The sequence below is a fragment of the Protopterus annectens genome, chromosome 17.part0, assembly GCF_019279795.1.
Source record: "Protopterus annectens isolate FY-2018-M chromosome 17.part0, PAN1.0, whole genome shotgun sequence".
In the NCBI taxonomy this organism is placed as follows: Eukaryota; Metazoa; Chordata; order Ceratodontiformes; family Protopteridae; genus Protopterus; species Protopterus annectens.
In genome coordinates this window covers 572246944-572266857 of record NC_056751.1, presented here as the reverse complement: position 1 = coordinate 572266857, position 19914 = coordinate 572246944, and positions in this window count along the sequence as shown.

Sequence of the window (19914 nt, the reverse complement as noted above, 5' to 3'; positions counted from 1 at the left end):
TTCAGCTATTCGGCTTACATCCATCCCATAGAGATGTCACAGATGCAATCAAGTAGAGTTTCACATTTACCTGCTAATCACTTTGTTGCCCAGCTTTTTGACTAGGTATTTCCTTACAGAATTTTCTAATTACATTTTTACAGCATATATCTTCCTGGCCTAGGAATAGTCAGAGATCCTGTAAACACAGGCAGAACAAGTACCGATTCTATTTCATACATCTGCAGTGTATTTCATATCATATATATATAATTGCTGTGTTTCCCAGCAGAAGGCGATTGCATATTTTATATACTGTTTTATTCCTTGCACAAAAACAGGTCACACGTTCTGTCTTTGCATGCCAGTGACATATCTCACATTACAGATTCACTTTCCTGTTTTTTTTTGTTTACCTACTGCTGGTTTTATAAGGTTTCAGTGCATCTTACAGATCTGTTACATTTTGACTTATTTTATTTTTGTTTGATATCAGTTTTCACAACTGGCTTTAGTCAAAAAACTCCTTTTAAGCAAAGGCCTGGGGAGAAAAGCACCAACATATTGCAAACATTTTCAAACAGACATTCACTAATGTACCTGAACAGACATTAACTAATATACATTAACAATTACAAATATATTTGCTAAATAGATTGCCTTCATTGGAAATAAAGGAAAATATTGCACTATAAACAATACTTGTGCATTTAGTAGATGTTTGAGCATTTGAAGGGGTGCATTAGCGAGTTTGTCAGATAGATAATAGATCTTGTGATTAGTGATTAGAAATTCAAAGAAATGGAATTCAGGATTGAAATTCAGAAAGACAGAAAATGTTAATATTGTAGCTAAGAGGTGGCGTATTAAGCAAATTCAGGGACAATTGCATATGGCTATCGTAAGGTTTATATTAGAAGTATCGAAGTCAGGGTGGTGAACAGTGCCAAAAATCTATGTATATGGCTTGGAGATGCAAGTACAACTATGCAGCTATTGGTGAAAACTGATTGTAAGACATACTATTCTGAGTGAAGAGAAATTGATTGACAGTCTGGTAAACTGAATATTGCATTGGCACTATTCCTGGGGATATAAAGGAGCAGATCCACTGATTTAATAAGAGAAGTTTTAGTTGTGTTTTAAATGGCTTTATATTCTGAATAGATTTCAGTGATAGTGGAACTGGGTTCCATAGTTTAACTAAACTATTTGAATATAGAAAGTCAACTTGTGTATTAGATTATTTGGTTACAGTGATTAGTGATTTTTTTTTTTTTTGTATAGAACATGAAATTCTATTGTGGTAGTGGTATTGTAATAAGTTGTTAAGGGCTGGGCAATTTTATGGCTTGTAGAGAAGTCTGTATGTTGCAGTTAGCTGAGAAAGAGTTAGGTACTATGGTAGTTCTATCTAGCTTAATTCTATGAGTACTAGGCAGTAGTGTGTTGCATTGTAATAGTTTATAGGAAATTTGACTATTTTGTTTCTAACCTTGCTCAAATTTGGATATTTGTGAGAGTTAAAGGTCAGAGAAAGCTGGGGCAGCATAGAAGAGAGATGGCAGTAAGACAGTAGAGGTTGTATGTCTTCTGTTCTGGCTGTGTTACCTAGTTTTTATTATTATTTTTTAAATATGTAGGATACATAGTGGTCAAATTTCAGTCAGTTATCTTATCTACATGTGGTCAAGGTGTTACTAATTTTGTGTTGTTTATTTATTCTATCATGGTGTTGTTGGCATAGGGGTCTGAATGGAGAGATGAGGGGTAAAAATGGAGAAATGAGGGGTCTGAATGCAGAGAGGATAAATCAACAATGAAAGGAGAGTAGCACTACTGGAATTGAATTCATCCTCAAGTCTTGCTGAGTACCTTCACATGGTGGACCCAGTTTTTCACAAAATCTCACCAAGACAAAACTAATATATAGACTCTATTATATAGCATATATCATGGACATAACTAAAAATAAAAAAGATAGCTAGGTGCACACGACCCAGGATAAAAAAGTGCCCAATCCTGGTAAGCACAATGATGCCAGGACTGGAAAAAATGACAGTGTAGAATCCTTAAGACAGAGAAACATTCCTACAATGGAGCTAGGCCAGGCTCAGGGGGAGGATGCCCCCCCCCATTGTAGAAGAAAGTAGTAGTCCACCAAAATCACAAAAAGTGAGCCATAAGGGTGATAGTGTGGGCTATTGAGGCTAACAAACAAATTATGCATTGTTACTATTATGCAAGAAGCCCAGAATTTCCATACAGAAGATATACAAAAAGATTAAGAGAGAAATTAAAAAAAATACTTGCACAAGAAAAACTGTCCAAAGTTTCAAATAAAAATGTGTGTTCAATAATACAACAGATCTATGAAAAACATTATATAGACCAACAAGCCTTGAGCTGTTTGGGAAAATATATTCCCGGGGAACTGTGAAAATATAACGAATAAAATCTAGAGATTTTTGAAAGTTATAAAAAAGAAATATGGACATGGGAAAGAAAGAGAGATATGATATGGTGCAATATTTATGCAAAGGAGAAAACCAAATTAATCAATACAAAAAAGCAGCCCCAAAGATTTTTGAAGAGAAATACAGGCAAAAACATACAGTTATGGACAATTTCACAGTACAAAAAATAAGATCATAAAGAGGGAACATAGAACAGAAGATTAGTAAAGTAGAAGTTAAAAAACATAGATGCTGAAGTTATGGAATACCAGCGAAGTGAAGGATTTAGTGTAGAAAGTCTAACATAGGTTATATCAATGAGTCCTCCAAGTAAGGAGAAACAGGAGGAACAGGAGACATCTGAAGAAGAAACATGGACATGGGAAAGAAAAAAGAGATTTAATATGGTGTAATATTTATGCAAGGGAGAAAGCAAAACTAACCAATACAAAAAGAGCAGCACCAAAGATATTTGAAGAGAAATATAGGCAAAGTCATCTGGATAAGGAAAATTTTACAATACAAAAAATAAGAAAACAAAGAGGAAAAATAGAAAAGAGGGTTAGTAATGGAGAAGTTAAATAAAACAGAAAGTGAGGTTATGGATTACCTGCAAAGTGAAGGATTTAGTGTAGAAAATCTAACTCTGATAACATCTCAGCAGAATAGACCAATGGATCCCCAAATTAAGGAGAAACCAGTGGAGTGAGAAATATCTGATCAGTTGCCATATGAAGATACTTTGGAATCTTTCATAGGAAACCAGTAGAAAAGTTCAGTTGGAGCTGCACAGTAAGAGAAGGAACAGGAAACTGTGGCAACTCTTACCCAGTCAATGTTGTGGAGTGATAGGCCAGTGAGTTCTCATGTGAAATAGCATTGGATGACTCAGGATGAAACTGAAGACAATATAGCACATGAACATGCTCTTGAACTTTCTGTACAATGCCTGCAGGAAATAAGAATGTACCCTCAGTTTAGAAGAAAATGATCTAAGAGAAGAGTTGCTTGATTTTATAGAGATGGACATGCATATTAAGATCAATGAAAGAAACAGACTACAGAAAGTAAATAAAACACAAAAAGTTAGAAGTTTGACAAAATGAACACAATACTTAGGACTGTTTATAGAGATTCGTGTGATATAACAGAAGTGAACAGGATATATTACTGGCAGCTAAATTAATAACAGATAAACTTTTACCACAAAAACACAGGAGAAGGGAAAGAAAGGGGAGAAATCAAATGCCATCATGGAAATATTGAATAGAGGAAACTATAAGGCAGTTGAGACAAGAAGTGTCCCTGTTAGAAGAGTATAGAAGAGGGAACAGACCAACAAAAATACTCAGAAAAATAGACGTGATAAAAGCAATGCAAAGTATCAGAACAGATCAGGATCTGTCATGCACTATTGCAAATAATAAACAAAACATATCAGCACAGGCAGAAAAACTTAGAAGATATGTAGATTAATATAAAGGAAAAATACAAAATAAGCAATTTATTGATGACCCAAAAAGTTTTATAGAGAATTATGAAACAAGACAAAAGGAATTGAAACACCAACCCCAAAAAAAGAAATAGATACATTTGGAGAAATATCTAAGAAGATCCAGTGGAACATAACAAAAATGCTGAAAGAATAATAAAAAACACATCTAAGTGTCCCTCGTGAACTCCGAATACTTTAATAAAAGAAAACAGTTAATAAACCACTATGAATGGCTAATAACACAAGGTTAAGTGCTTTCATCAAGAAAATGACATCATCAGAACCCCAAGCAGCCATTAACAATTCAATTTAAAGCTCAAAAGAGTGCCAATATATACATCCCTCCCACTTTTAAGGACCAACGTTGCCATGGATACAATCAACCAAACCTAACCCAGAAAAAACGTAATGTTAAAAAAATCATACAAAATCATAAAGAAACCCCTTGAAGAAGTCCACTAAAAATTATTAAAATTAATAACAAAATACACAACAGTGAGTCAACATTTGTTTGCTCTCTTTTTAAGTTCACTAAATATAGAAATGTTCTCATTAAGACCAGGATGGCTTGTGGCATCAAAATGCAGCTGCCAAAACATCTCATGCTGCAACAAATGATTCATCCAGTCTCCCAGGAAGACTCCAAGTTTAACTTGTTCCAACACTAAAAACTTCAAGTTTTTGAAACCCAGACAAACACAGGAGTGTCTGGCCAATGCACTTCTGCTATCCATCTTCCAGATAATGTACAAATGTTTTTTTCTTATTTTTTCTGTATCTCGTTCATTCCTTGTTGGTTGTATCCTTTTATTTATTTAAGAATGCTGTAGAGATAGAAGAAATAAAAGAAAGAATAAGAAGTTCAAATGTACAGGATCCAAAATGGGATGAAGTAATGGCCAGAGAAATTGAAATAAAGTTAATAAAAGCCTCCAATTGGAAAACCCCAGGCCAGATGCAGTACCTAACATCTGGCTAAAAGTATTAACAGCTTATGAGAACATTTAGCCATGAGTAAGAACTATTTATATGCACACCCCCAACAGTCACCAAGCTGGTTAACAACAGGAAAAAAAAATCCTTCTTAAGAGTGAACATGTAAGCTGTCCTAAAAACTATAGACCAATAACTAGCCTTCTAACGATGTATAGAACTATGCACTGGAATTGATACCAACAGAGTGTATAGTCATTTAGAAGAAAACTCAATGATGGCAATAGAACAAAAGGGTAAGAAAAGAAAATCATATGGAAGAACGGATCATTTGTCATAATGTAGAACTGTAAAAAGGAGAAGAATCTAAGTATGGCATGGATGTCTACAAAAAAGTACTTAACAGTATTCCACATTCATGGATAAAAGTGTGCTTAAAAATGTATAAGATACACCTTACTCTGATCAATTACATTACAGAGACCATGAAACTGTGGCAAACCACTTTGCAGTTAAACCATGATAAAGGATACATTATTATTCCAGGGATAAAAAATTCAAAGGGAAATATTCCAGGGTGACTCTTTGCCACCACTACTCTTTTATTTTGCCCTTAACCCATTAAGCCGTCTACTTAACAGATTAGGTCATGTCTACAATTTGGCTCCCAGAAAACAACAAAGTGTAAAGACTTATCTTCTTTTTGTGGATGATTTAAAACTGCCTAGTTCATCATAAGAGGAACTGAAAGCACAACTGCAAGTGGTCAAAACTTTTCAGATGATATGAGAATGTCATTTGGTCTTGATAAATGTGCAAAAGCAACCTTTAAAGCAGAAAAGCTGCACCAAGGAACATCAGCCTTGGAGAGGAATGTGATATAAAAGAACTTGAACAAGAGGGTGTGTATAAATATTTTGGAAATGATGAAGGATCAACAGTAAAACATGAACAATTATGAATAAAACTTAGTAAGGAACATTTTAGAAGACTAAAATTAATACTGAAAACAGTGCTAACATCTAGGAATAACGTGCAAGCTCTATAAACCAATTTGCTCTCCTGTCCTAACTTTGACATTGACTGACCCCAAATAGTATTGGATCAGTTGGACAGGAAAATAAGAAGGATGCTTCATGCCTAAATAATGATTTATAAAAAAATCAGTGTATACTAAGACTATATATTTCCCATTCTGAAGGAGGTATGGGCCTCCTCAAAATTGATTACATATATAGATCTGCAATCATAGGACTGCATACATATCTGCTGACCTCACAAGACACAAATGTAGTGAAAGTTTTAAAATACGAAGAGAATAAGTAAAAGATGACTTCCTTGTTTAGTTTTGCAGAAACATATCAGTGCTAAACAGGAATGGAAGTCAAACCAGAAGTAGCTAAAACTCAGGTAGCAACTGTATGTGCCGAAAAACAAAAGAAGGAATATAAGGTAAAAGATCAGATGAAAAGTTAAGAAATATGGAAAATGCATAAATATAGTTGCAAGTAAAGAAAGCTCTTGGAACAACCTCATGTTGATCAGGATCAAATGCAGGAATGGTTAAGGAGAGGTGAATTTAAACCAAAAGGTGAAAGGTTAATATCGGTGGCCCAGTTAGTGGACTACATACACGTTGGTTTACAAAGTCCAAAGAACTTGTGGGAGAAACAGACAAATGTAGGGTTTGTAAAATAGAATTGGAAACAGTTGCAAATCTTATTGCTGGTTGTGATATATTAATTTCATAAGGGCTGTATACTGAAAGGCATAATAATGTGGCAAGATTGTTGCATTGGGGACTGTGGAAACATTGTAATATGGGAGTAGCTGAGAGGCTTTGGAAACATGAGCCACAAAGCATTATAGTAAATTATGAAGTTTATATCACATAGCATCACCTATTACCAACAGCTCAAAAAATAGATTTGAGAAAACCAGATATAGTAGTCCTTGAAAAGAAGAGAAAAGCAGCACTGATAATTGAAATCGTTACACACAATGATACAATATCTTAATTAAAAAGAGACACAAAGTCATAAAATACCAAGATTTGCAGGCAGGAATGAGGGCAATGTGGAAGAAGGATACTCAGACAGGTCCAATAGTAGTAGGAGCAACAGGTCCTTACAGTTGTACTTAGATATGTTACTGATACATGTAGCACCTTACGAATTGCAGAAGGAGTCAATACAGGGCACATTGCGAGTGCTGCAATGAGCACTTCTGGCTAATATCAAAGATTGAAACAATACTAATTTCATAAACTTTAATCATACTTTGACTTAGGAAAGGGTCCATTCAAGTCATGGTATTTGAAACCCAAAAGACTTGGAGAAATTAAAAAGGGATAGTGAATAGTGAATAGTGCTGTTCTTGGCAGAGATGTTTTAGGGGTAAAAAGCAGTATTTTTTAGGGTTTAGGAGAAGTAGTTGTGAATTATTTAGACATATTTCAGTCAATAAGAAGGATTGTTCTGTAAGGTCTTAGAGTTTAGAGAAAGTTTTGGCAAAGCAGGTTAGACTTGAATCATCAGTGTACTGAAATAGTGCAGAGTTTTCTGTAGCAGTATAGAGGTAATTGATGGATATGCTGAAAAGTATGGTGCCTAGAAAAGATCCTTATGGGACACAAATAGTTACTGGCAAGAAGGTAGAGAAATCATTTTCTGAGTGGAAGGAGCTCAAGCATGAGTCCTGGGTTAATGCATGGGAATATCTGTAAATAAATAATCTGCTCGGTATAGCTGTGCCATGCAAGTTGAGGCTAACTGCCAGAGAAAAGCAAAATTAATATGGATGTTTTTGGTAAAGCTGGTTCACTTAACTGTGAACAGGTAAATATAAAGTATGGCTTGACCACACCCAGTTGGAGATCCATTTCCAGTACTGTTCAAAGTAGAGACAGAACTTAAGTGCATGCATGGAATGATTGGAAGTGTAACTGAATTGACTGAATGGTATGATCCCAATATTCCAGTTATTAAAAAAGTAAAGTAGTGTATGAGTGTATTGACCTGAAAAAGTTAAATCATGTGGTTCGGAGGGAGAAATCTACTCTACCTACCCTAGAAGACATTGCAGCTAAGCTGGTTTATGCTAAAGTGATGTTTCAGTTGAGTGCTGGCAAATACCCATAGACAGAATATGACCTATCATAAATTCCCTCCACACTAGCAACATCCTAAAAGTGGGCATAACACAAACAAATGACTAGATCTAAAGCCACAGATTAAAACTCAACATGAAAATTGCATTATAGTGTCGTTTGGAAAACTGTCTACCCAAACGCATTACTCCATTGATAAAACATCCCTAAGAGTTGAGCCAATAGTTAGAAATCTGAGAACATTTGTAGACAGTAATCTGGCCTTCAACCAACACATAGCCAAGACAGTAAGAAGTTCATATTATGTCACCCAACTCATAAGCAAGGTTATGCTATCCAGGGCCAAGGAAGTTATTACTCTACTCAATCCTTGTCAGACCCATCATTGAGTACAATTCCTCTTTGGCATGTACCTAACCAGGCACTTCCAACAGTTGGAACACCCTCAAAGGTTTCTCACCTGGAGAACCCAGTGTATGAATAACCTGTCCTACACAGATCACCTTAAGGTCTTATCTCTGTACTCAGTCTTCTACAGGTTATGGAGAGTTGATCCATGACTAGTATATATGGCATACTCATAGCTGTGTCTGATGAATCTCTTGCACATCTTCAAAGTAAACAGAAACACTAGATCCAAAGACCTGAACTCTGCCTGTGACATAAATAGAACATGCTGGAGAGGTCGATATGTGTCTCATAGCATCCCTGCACTACAGAATAAGCTCACCGTCTATGTGAAGCAAAGTTCATCCCTGACCTTATACAAATGTAAAAAACAAAAAAAGACCAGCAGAAAGGAGAAACCGCACTTTATTGACACAGGCTGGTTTCAGTCACAATGACCTTTATCAATGTGAATAAATATCATGTAAATGATACTGAGGCTGTTTATATAGTAGAAAAAAATGACAACCACCAGTCAAAACCATGCCCTATACCCAGCAAAAAATAAAGGAATATGCACACCATATCTTATAAACCAAATTGAATATAATTAATAATACTGTGATATTTGCACATATGAGTGGATACATCAATTTGTCCATATATGTATATGTGGATATATATACACATATAACCATATATAAAAATATATATATAAAAAATGGATATATACACCAACATTAATCAAAGTGACTAAAAGTCATATTATAAATGGTCATTTTAAACCCGGGGGAAAAAGACCCCCTAAACATATAATCCACATTATTTCTTTCTTGTTTAAAATTTCATGCCATTTATTCTTGGAAAATTTTAAACCTACAATTTTATCAATGATAGTAAATGAAAATCTAGTGGTTGTGCGAACTTGAGTATGTTTGTATAAGGCATTGGTGATTACCTTGTTGCGTATGTTACTCAAATATTCAGAGATTCTAAGTTTAAAAGACCTAGAAGTCTGCCCAATGTAAAAAGCTGGACATTGGCACTCAGCATGGTAAATCACCCAACTGGATTATAGTTCATAATTTAGTACTAAGCTAACTGCCCTTTCGAGCCATTTTAAGCCTAGCCAATTATCCCTTGTGAGACTCAAACCCTGCATCTTGTGTTTGTAAGGCAAATACTTTAGCCATTAAGCCACCCTCCCAACGTGTGGATATCAAAAACTTTTGATGTATATTTGCCATATATATGGTGGGCTGAGGCTATATCTTCTCCAGTTTTGGTGTATTTGGACATCTTCATTGAGTCAGTTGGAGTCGGCGTATAACAACATTTTAACTATATTGGTCCCTTTGGTGACTTTGAATTTTTGCGAGCTTGGTGTTTTTCCAATTCTCTCAAGTTTCATAAATAGTGGGCATTGATCTGTGAGATTTGGGACTTTGGTTGATTACATTGAGGCAACTCAAGCTCACAATATTTTTCTATTTAAATTTGTATATATTATGACATTGGTCATGTGTTTTTTAAATGTGTGGCCTGTTTTATATTGATGTACAACATATGTTTTGCGTATTTCCATATTTGAAATAAGGGCCTCGGGGGGTTCTATGACCATATGATACTAAATTGAATAATTTGAAAAAATATTGGGTAAGGGCCTCGGGTTCTATGACCATATGATACTAAATTGAATAAGTTAGAATATTGGGTATCTTATAAGGACGTGAACTGTGGATTATACGTTTAGGGGGTCTTTTTGCCCCAGGTTTAAATAACCATTTATAATATGACTTTTAGTCACTTTGATTAATGTTGGTGTATATATCCATTTTATATATATATATTTTTATATATATGGTTATATGTGTATATATATCCACATATACATATATGGACAAATTGATGTATCCACTGATATGTGCAAATATCACAGTATTATTAATCATATTCAATTTGGTTTATAAGATATGGTATGTATATTCCTTTATTTTTTGCTGGGTATAGGGCATGGTTTTGATTGGTGGTTTTGTATTTTTTCTACTATATAAACAGCCTCAGTATCATTTACATGATATTTCTTCACATTGATAAAGGTCATTGTGACCAAAACCAGTCTGTGACAATAAAGTGTGGTTTCTCCTTTCTGCTGGTCATTTTTTGTTTTTTTACTTTATATTTGGGACCTTGCAGATGCCGTCCATGCGAGGAGTTTTTATGCAGTTTTGGTTGGCTTATTCAAACGTAACCTCGATCAATGGATGGGAAATCAAAAATACACTCTCAGTCTGGCCCTCATGTCTCTGATAGACAAAGGTAGACAATAAGTAAATTAATCCCCAATTAGCATACACTCCCCCCCACGTAAATCATAGCTACTTCTTTCCCAACATACCCCTCCATATAGGCATCCAAGGAACTCTGGGACAAAACTGTGTTGACTTGCACCATTATTCTTGTAAAGACTCTGGTGGTTGTTAGCTGATTTTAAACCTCTGAATCTATGAACCTATGACAGAGAGACAGAGAGTCAGCGACAGAGGGCCAGAGAGAGAGAGAGAGAGAGAGAGAGAGAGAAAAAGACAGAGAGAGAGAGACAGAGTCAAAGGTGAACAACCTCATTACTCCAATTGAAATGTTTTGTTTTAAAAGACTGATGTTTGATATAACTTCAACACTAAAAATATTTCAACATGGAATGAGTAAGATATCTGTTGAAAGGTCGTACAGGTGTTGCCGCTGTTGTCATGGATAAAGTACTTGTGTTTGGTCCAGCTAAACAAATCCATGACATGAGATTGGAAGCAGAACTCCAAATGATCAAAAACTCAGATCTAAAACCGAATAGAGAAAAAATGCTGTTTTGGGGAGTCTGAGATCCAGTCTTTCAGTCTCAGTATAACTGCTACTAGAATGAGACCAAATGGGAGGAAGGGGAAGCTATAGTCGAGTTCAGATGTCTAGCCCATGTAAATGAGCTTCATCAGGCCCTAGACATGATAAGTATCTTGGACAGCTTTGTATCAACTCTTGTCTACTGTGTTACTTCCACAGACAAATATGTTAAAGAAAGATGTGCCCCGGTCATGGGGGGGGGGAAGCTCAAACTCAATTTTTCCATAAAGTAAAACAATTGCTAATATTGCTTTGGTGCTTACCTACTATGACATTACAACTTATACACTAGTAAGTATTGATTATGAGTAGTTGTGAATGAGCTGGAGCTGCTTTAGTCCAGATGGATGGACAAGTGTTGAGACCTGTTGTTTTTTTCTCCAAAATGCTAAATTATGCTGAACAGAGATATTGACAAATAGAAAAACAGTGCCTGCTGAATGTGTGGGCATGTAAGTGGTTCTCAAGATACCTACTGGGGCTAGACCATTTTTATCTCCAGACTGATCATAGACCACTGGTATGACTGATTAATTTCTATGACTTGGACAAGGTACCCAGTGATATAAAAGGTTGCTTATGAGAATAAGATATTTTAATATCAGAGCAATTAATCTGCTTGGGAAGCAAGTAATTGCAGCTGGCATGTTAACCAGAAACTCAACACCTCAACTGATACAGTGTTATACCAAAGAAGACATTGCTGCCTATGTGTACAGCATTATGGTAACTCAACCACTAACTACAGAAATGTTAGAAATGTTAAGGGAAGCTTCTGAATGTGACAAAGAGTTACAAACAGACATTAAATACATAAAGCAATGAAGGTGTCTGGGCACAAAGTGTCTGATATGCAAATACTACACCATCAGAGCACACTCATCAAAATATGATTGTTTGTTACTGTACCAGGGCAGAAATATTGTAGTCTCTTCCAAATAGTCAAAGTGCTGAAGCAAATAAACAATAGTCATCAAGATCTAACTATGTGGTGTGAAAGAGTGGCCTAATATCAACATGGACATTATAAAGCCTGTGCTAAAATGCCCAACTCCTTTACCACATTGCACAAAAAATAGTTGCTGATGTACATGAATTTGAGCAGAGGCATAGCTAGCTGAACCAGTGACTTGAGCCGATCCCCGAACTAACTCCCTACCCTCTTGCTCAAACAGAAGAAAGCCAAAAAAAAAGCAGGGCAGCTCTGATAGGCTGCTCAATACAGTCTGAAGCAAATGAGGACATACTAGATAAAAACAGGACAACATGAATTGGTGTTGATAGTGGGGGACCTTAATGCACATATTGGGACAAACAGAACAGGATATGAGGACTACCTAGGTCCTCATGGGAAGGTCAACAGGAATAAAGAAGGAGAAGTCATTCTAGACTTCTGTCTGGCAAATGGCTTGATGGTGGAAAACACATGGTCCAACAAGAGAGACAGTCACAAGATCACATACAACAATGGTTAACATGCAACTCAGGTAGACTTTCAACTGGTAAAGAAAGGGCACTGGGGTAGAATCAGTGATTGCAAAGTCATCTCCAGTGAAACTGTTGGCTCACAGCAAAAAACACACTGGTTGCCAGAAATATGTACAAGCAGTGGTCAGAGAAAGCTCTACAGTCAACAGAAACTAAGCTAAAGACTGGAGAGAAAGTACAAGAGTTCAAAGAAATACATGGATTTCTTGCATGTCATGAAGCAGAGCAAATAGAAGGAGTTGAAGAAAAGAATTTTAGTGCTTCAAAACAGAAACTGGAGGACTATAGAACAGATATGCTAATGAGCCAGGTATGGAAATAATGTACATAAAGAAAGCTGTTGGTGGAATGAAGAAGACCAGGAAGTCATCAAAAGAAAGTAGTGCAGGAAAAAGTGGGAGACAGAAAAGAAGAATCAGGCTAAAGAAGAATACTGGTTAGCTAACACAAAGGATAAGAGAACAGTTGCAACAGCGAAGAATAAGGCATCAGAGGCACTCTACCTGCTTCTGGAAAGTGACTCAACAGATGGCACAAAGGAACTCTGTTAGGTTGTAAGGCAAAGACAGAAAGATAAATAAGTTAGTCATCAATCGCCCTTCATAAGGGATGCTAGCAAAAATCTGCTCACCATTTCACATGACATCAAATGTAGATGGAAGGAGTAATTCTAACGGCTTCTGAAAAAAGAAAATCCCACAGAAGGCGTACTGTCCCAGACACAGCCTACAATGAAAGAAGCAAAGGAACTCACCCTAGTAGAAGTAAGAACAGCACTAAGGAAATCATTTTAGGGAAAGCAGCAGGTGCAGATAAGGTCATAGCAGATATAATTAAGATGTTAGGTAAATTAAGGGAGAAATGGCTACAGATGGTACTCATAGCAGTATGGACAGTAAGGCATATCCAGTGACTGGAGAATAAGCATACTGGTACCAGTGTGCAAGAACAAAGGGGGCATTCAGAACTGTGGATAGTAGAGGGGTATAAAACCCCTGTCACACTGCATTAAAGGTCTGGAGAGGGTGATTAATAAATGAATATGCAAAATAGCGGAATGTAAGATGGGTGATGAGCAGTCTGGATTTAGATCAGGATGCAGCACAACCAACCTAATGTTTGAATTGAGACAGATAGATGAGAAGAAATTAGAGATGAGTAAAGAGTCCAAATTGCATTCCTAGACTTGGAGAAAACATATAGTAAGATCTCAGGAAAGCTGATTTGGACAATTCTACAATGGTTTTAAGTTCCAGAAACATTGGCAAAGGGTTGGCTATGTAAAATGACCCAAAGATGAATGCATGAACAGTGTTCAGACTTGCATACCTTTCAGTTGTCCAGATTTTCATGTAATGTCCAGATTTTTGCCTCATAATTTTAGTCTGTTTCTTATAAAATTTGTGATTTTCTAACAAATCATTGAGGATTGAAGTCAATAACCAATGACAGGCATTTGAATTTTGCACTTCATATCTTTCAAAACATGCATGCTGAAACAAGCCTTTTATTCTAACAACTTTCTAGGGTTATAAGAGCAATAGTTAAAATTTATCCCTGTTTTTGGACCTTTGTCCCCCCATTGTTTTTGACTTTGTCCAGATTTCTTGTGCTAAGAGGTTGAGAGCTATTCCCAGAAGGAGTAGGCATACATCAAGGTTCAGTTTTGAGCCCACTGCTGTTCATACTGGTGATGGATTGCATGTGCAAACAGGCCAGATCAACATAGTTGCTGTATGCAGATGATGTGGCATTACTTATTCTGAACAAAAATGTCAGCAAATGATAGGGGAATGGAATGCAAAACTGAAGGCACACAGGATAAAGCTGAATACTGATAAGACAGTTGTAATTGCAACAAATGGAGGAAGTCAGAAGAAATAGAGAAATGAGATAGAAGGGAATATAGTGGAACAGGTTAACAACTTCACATAGCTGGGAGGGGAGGTTGATGAGAAGAGAAATTTGAATTTAGAGGTCAAGGTGCGACAGAAGAATGCCAAAAAAGCTGAAAGAGTAAGGTGTACCAAACAGTGTTGTGACAAGTATTTTTGCATTGTATGGAAAGCTGGGCAATGGAGACAGAGCAGCTGATGAAGCTAGAGATGATGGGGTTGGAGTGTCTGATACAGGTGGTAGGATGCACACTGTGGGACAGAAGAAGAAATGAGGACATCAGAGCAGAAGCCCAAGTATCTCCAATTGCAGAGAAGGTCAAAGTAAACAGATTATAATGGTTTGTGCATGTGCTGCAAAGCAGTAGACTATTTATTAAAGAAGATTCGGGACATACATGAAGAAAGCAAGAGGAAGTAAGGGTATCCAGCAATGAGATGGATGTATCATATAACAGAAGACCTGTAACAGTTAGGCACGACTGTCGAAGAAGGTAGGAGAGTGGCAATGAACTGAGAGAGATGGTGACACTTGAAACATCCAGAACCCATGTAGAAAAAGAGGGTTGATTTTGATGATGATGATGATGGTTGTTTCCATGAGTGTAATCATATCTAGTAGGTAGATAAGTGACTAATGATTTTTTTATATGAATATAGAGTGCATCACTGCTGAGAATTGCTTAACTACTTGAAATTTTGTGACATACATAATTGCCAGTTAAAAATGTGTAACAAAAATTTAAAGTGCATTTGTTCAGTTTGATAGCATTCAAGGATGTTAAAACATATATTGAATAATGCTTAGCTGTGTGCAATGCTTTACAGGGAGTTTGTTCTCTCTCTCTCTCTCTCTCTCTCTCTCTTTCTTTCTTTGGAGGGGAGATGTGATTATAAAAAGGGTGCATTACTGTTTACATATTTATCTCTCTCTATATATATTTATATATACATCTATATATATTTATATATCTATCTATGTATATATATATATATATATATATATATATATATATATATATATATATATATATATATATATATATATATATATATGGGTCCCCTTCAGATAGTCAAACTTTTAAAAGCTCAACTTTCATATGGCTGAGACCATATGATCGAGCTTTTAAAATCTCGATCGCTATGAATGGAGATCTCCATACAGCTCAGAACAGGAAGATTCCCGTTTCCGCAATGTAGTGTGATCTGGGAGTTGGTATATTTAAGTAGTGGGGGGTGGGGCCACAGGGGGGCTTGCCCCCCTGCAAGACACATTTAGTTTTTATTTTCTTTGTATTTTTTTTTTACATGGTCGATGTTTCAAATGTTTGATCATATGGTCTCGGCCATATGAAAGTCGAACATTTGAGATGTCGCTCATGTAAAGTAGACCCATATATATATATATATATATATATATATATATATATATATATATATATATATATATATATATATATATATATATGTCTGATCTTGTAGCCCAGGCAGGTATGACCCTAGCCCTGAGTAGCATCCTGCCATCACCCAGAATTATACCACAGTACAAGGACAAAATGATTGACTTCAACAACTGGCTAAGCTTCTGGTGTCATTCTAAGGGTATTCAGTATCTGTCTGCCTGGGATGACATGATCAACAAACCACAATGCTTTGCCAGAGACGGCCTGCACCTGTCATCCCTGGGATTCCAGATACTGGCTAAGGCTCTAGACACCCCTATAGTGCCTTTTTTAGGCAAGGTTCAAATGGCAAATTCACCACCATAACAGGTACAAGCAAGCAGAATCTGAGGGTATTGCTACTCAATGCTAGAAGTCTAAACCTCAAAATGCACTCACTCAAGGCACTCCTTAAAATGGAGAACATCGACATCTGTGCAGTGACAGAGACCTGGTTCAAGGCTCGAGAGAGTACCCCTGCATTACCAGGCTATAATTCATACCACACCTTTCAGCTACCTAACCTGAACCGAAACACTAAAGGCAGAGGCATGTCCATATTCATTAAGGATATCCACACCTCCAGGCTAGTTGCTGAGCATAATACATCTGAGATTATCCAAGTGTAACTAACTCTGAGCAAGACCGCAATCCAAATTGTAGCTTGCTATAGATCCCCCACCATGCCCCAGGATTCCCACTCCTCATTTCTTGATACAGTGGAAAATATTAGGGTACAACCTAACACCCTAATAATGGGTGATTTCAACTACCCCACAATTAACTGGGAAAACTACTCATGTACCAACTCTTGTGCTCAACGTTTTCTGGAATTCATAAATTCCAATGCCTTGGATCAACTTATCCATACACCCACTAGGGGCAGTAATATCCTAGACCTGGTTATTACCAGCATGGGAACTGGTGCTCCACACCAGAGCTCAATTCCTTGCTGGCCAGATCTGACCACAAGCAAATCACCCTAGACATCCACATCCCTCCCCCATCCCCCATTAGGGAAACCACTGTAAAAAAATTTCTCCAAAGCCAACTTCACGCTTCTTAAGACAGAAGTGAAAAGCTTCACGACACCCATGCTGACGGACAATAAAGGTATGACTGCTGAATCCTGCACAAATGCACTTTATAACCACTTACACGAGTGCATGGATTGTGCAATCCTTAACAGAACCAAGATGCTATCCTCCAAAAAAAGGAAGCCAATCTGGTGGTCCTCTGCCATAAACAAACTATACAACAGAAGAAAAAACTGTTGCAAAAAAGAGTAAAATCCCATGATTGGAGGAACTCCCTGGTCAGCCTGAGTAAAAAGCTGAGATTCCTCAAAAAATCCTCCTAAAGGTAGTTATGAAAACAAAATCACCACTGTCTCTAAAGACAGCCACAAAGCATTCTATAGCTATGTCAAGAATCTCAATGGCAACACTCAGATCTGCTCTGAGTTACAGCACAATGGCACTAAATATACAGAACCAACTGATATATCCTGGCAGATATGTTCAGTGCTAACTTTACCCGCCTCTCATCCCTTAAAGGGCCCATCTTTATACAGGAAGAATGCAAAGTTCCTGTAATCATGGCTGTACAGGTAAAAAACACACTCTCCAAAGCCAAGAACACCGCATCCATGGGACCTGACAACATCCCAGGCTGTATTCTACATGAACCACAGAATGAACTGGCACCCCACCTAAGTACCATGTTCAGTTATAGCCTCACCTCAGGTTATGTGCCCACTGAATGGTGCACAGTGGCGGTTATCCCACTCCACAAAGGGGGAGCCACCACGGACCCCGGAAACTACCGCCCCATTAGCCTGATGAGCCTGGTCTGCAAGGCTATGGAACGTATCATCATGGAACTTATAAACAACGACATTGATAATCTCCAAACTCAGGACCCCACCCAGTTTGGGTTTGTAAAAGGCAGATCATGTCTCCTAAACCTGATAGACTTCTTTGAAGCAGTCACCAAAGCCGTAGATGAAGGTAAGGTGGTTCACACAGCGTATCTAGATCTCGCCAAGGTTTTCAACACCATCCCCTGCTCTGGAATTATAGATAAACTCACTAAACTAAGTATAAATCCCTATGTCACAAGATGGGTTGCCAACTGGCTCACTGACAGAACCCACACTGTGAAAGTAGCAGACTCCAAATCCAACTTCAGACTAGTGACAAGTGGTGTACCACAGGGTTCAGTCCTAGGTCCTCTCCTGTTTGGTATCTACTTCTCTGAAGTACAGGCTAACACAGAAGGTTTTTGGCTAATGAAGTTTGCAGATGACTGCAAACTAGGAGCCATAATAAAAACTCCAAAAGATGTGGACATCCTACAAAAGGGCCTCACTGAGACAGATGCCTGGTGTCAAAGCCATGGCCTCAAGCTCAGTGCCAAAAAGTGCATTGTCATCCCTTTTGGTAAAAACTCTGTACCCATGAACTACCATATAGGCGGTAGTCTACTTAACACCAAAAATGTAATAAGAGACCTTGGGACACAGATGGACAGTAGTCTCTCTTTGATAATCACATCGCCACAGTAGTCAGGAAATCCTTCTACATGGCACACCTCATCACAAAAGGTTTCTCATCCAGGAAAAAAGAGGTCATTGTTCTCCTCTACTCATCACTCATTAGTCCCATTATAGAGTACAATGCCCTTTTTGGTATGTACCTCACAAGACATCTACAACAACTGGAAAGGCCACAGAAATACCTCACAAAGAGGTTACCAGCCTCAAACAGATGACCTACGCAGACTGTCTAAAAAAACTGCAGCTTTACTCCGTCGCATATCACCTACTCAGGCGATCTCTGCCTAACACACAAAGCTATGTCAAACCCAGAGCTTTTGGACATGCTCCACTTAAAGAAATCCCAATCCCTCCGAGCTACATGCTCTAGGGACCTAAACCTTGTCACCACAATAAACAGAACATGCTGGAGGGATAGATTACTGTCCCAGAGACTTCCCATACTCTGGAACAAACTACCTATCAATATCAAACAAATCTCCTCATTAGCACTCTTCAAGAAAAATCTTGATGATTGGATGGGAGATAGGAAATTCACCCTGGGAATTACTTCTGTGGCTCTACTGGACAATGGCACAGGAAAATAATTTTCTTGGGTGGCGAAAGCCAGGGTACCTTTTGGCTAGGCTTATATAGGCCCTAGGGCCAATAGCCTAGTACCTACTATGAAACTATGAATATATATATATATATATATATATATATATATATATATATATATATATATAAAACTGTGGATATGTTGTGTAGCTCTGTGTCTTTAAGAACTGCCTCTCCTGTAATGTATTGCCTGATGTGCCATGTGTACAGTTAGTGATATGAGGTGAAACTGTTAACTGCTTTTCTAACATGCTGGCATTTTGTGGGTTATTAAAGTTGCAGTGCTACTGTTTACTAGCATTATTAACAGCTATGAAGCTTTGCTACATCTTATGACAGTGGAATTCTGGGATACCTACAGCATCACATCTAGGCCTCTGGAATCTTCATGTTGGCAAGATGCAGATGGCTATTGATTCAATGAAGTAGCCCACCTGTTGTGCTCTATGGGTCAGGCTATCATAACAGGTATCAAAAGTCATGTACAGGGTGAGAGTGACCTCCTTCTGCCTACCAGTAATCTGTTGGTTGCTTAAAAACATAGCGGTTAGCCTTGTGTGAAAATGTGATCTGTGATGTTGTCATATGGAATATGGGTTCACATCAGGCACTCAAGTCCCAAATACTCAAAAACAACTGTCTTGAAACCAGAGAATCAAGCAATGTGTAGCTCAC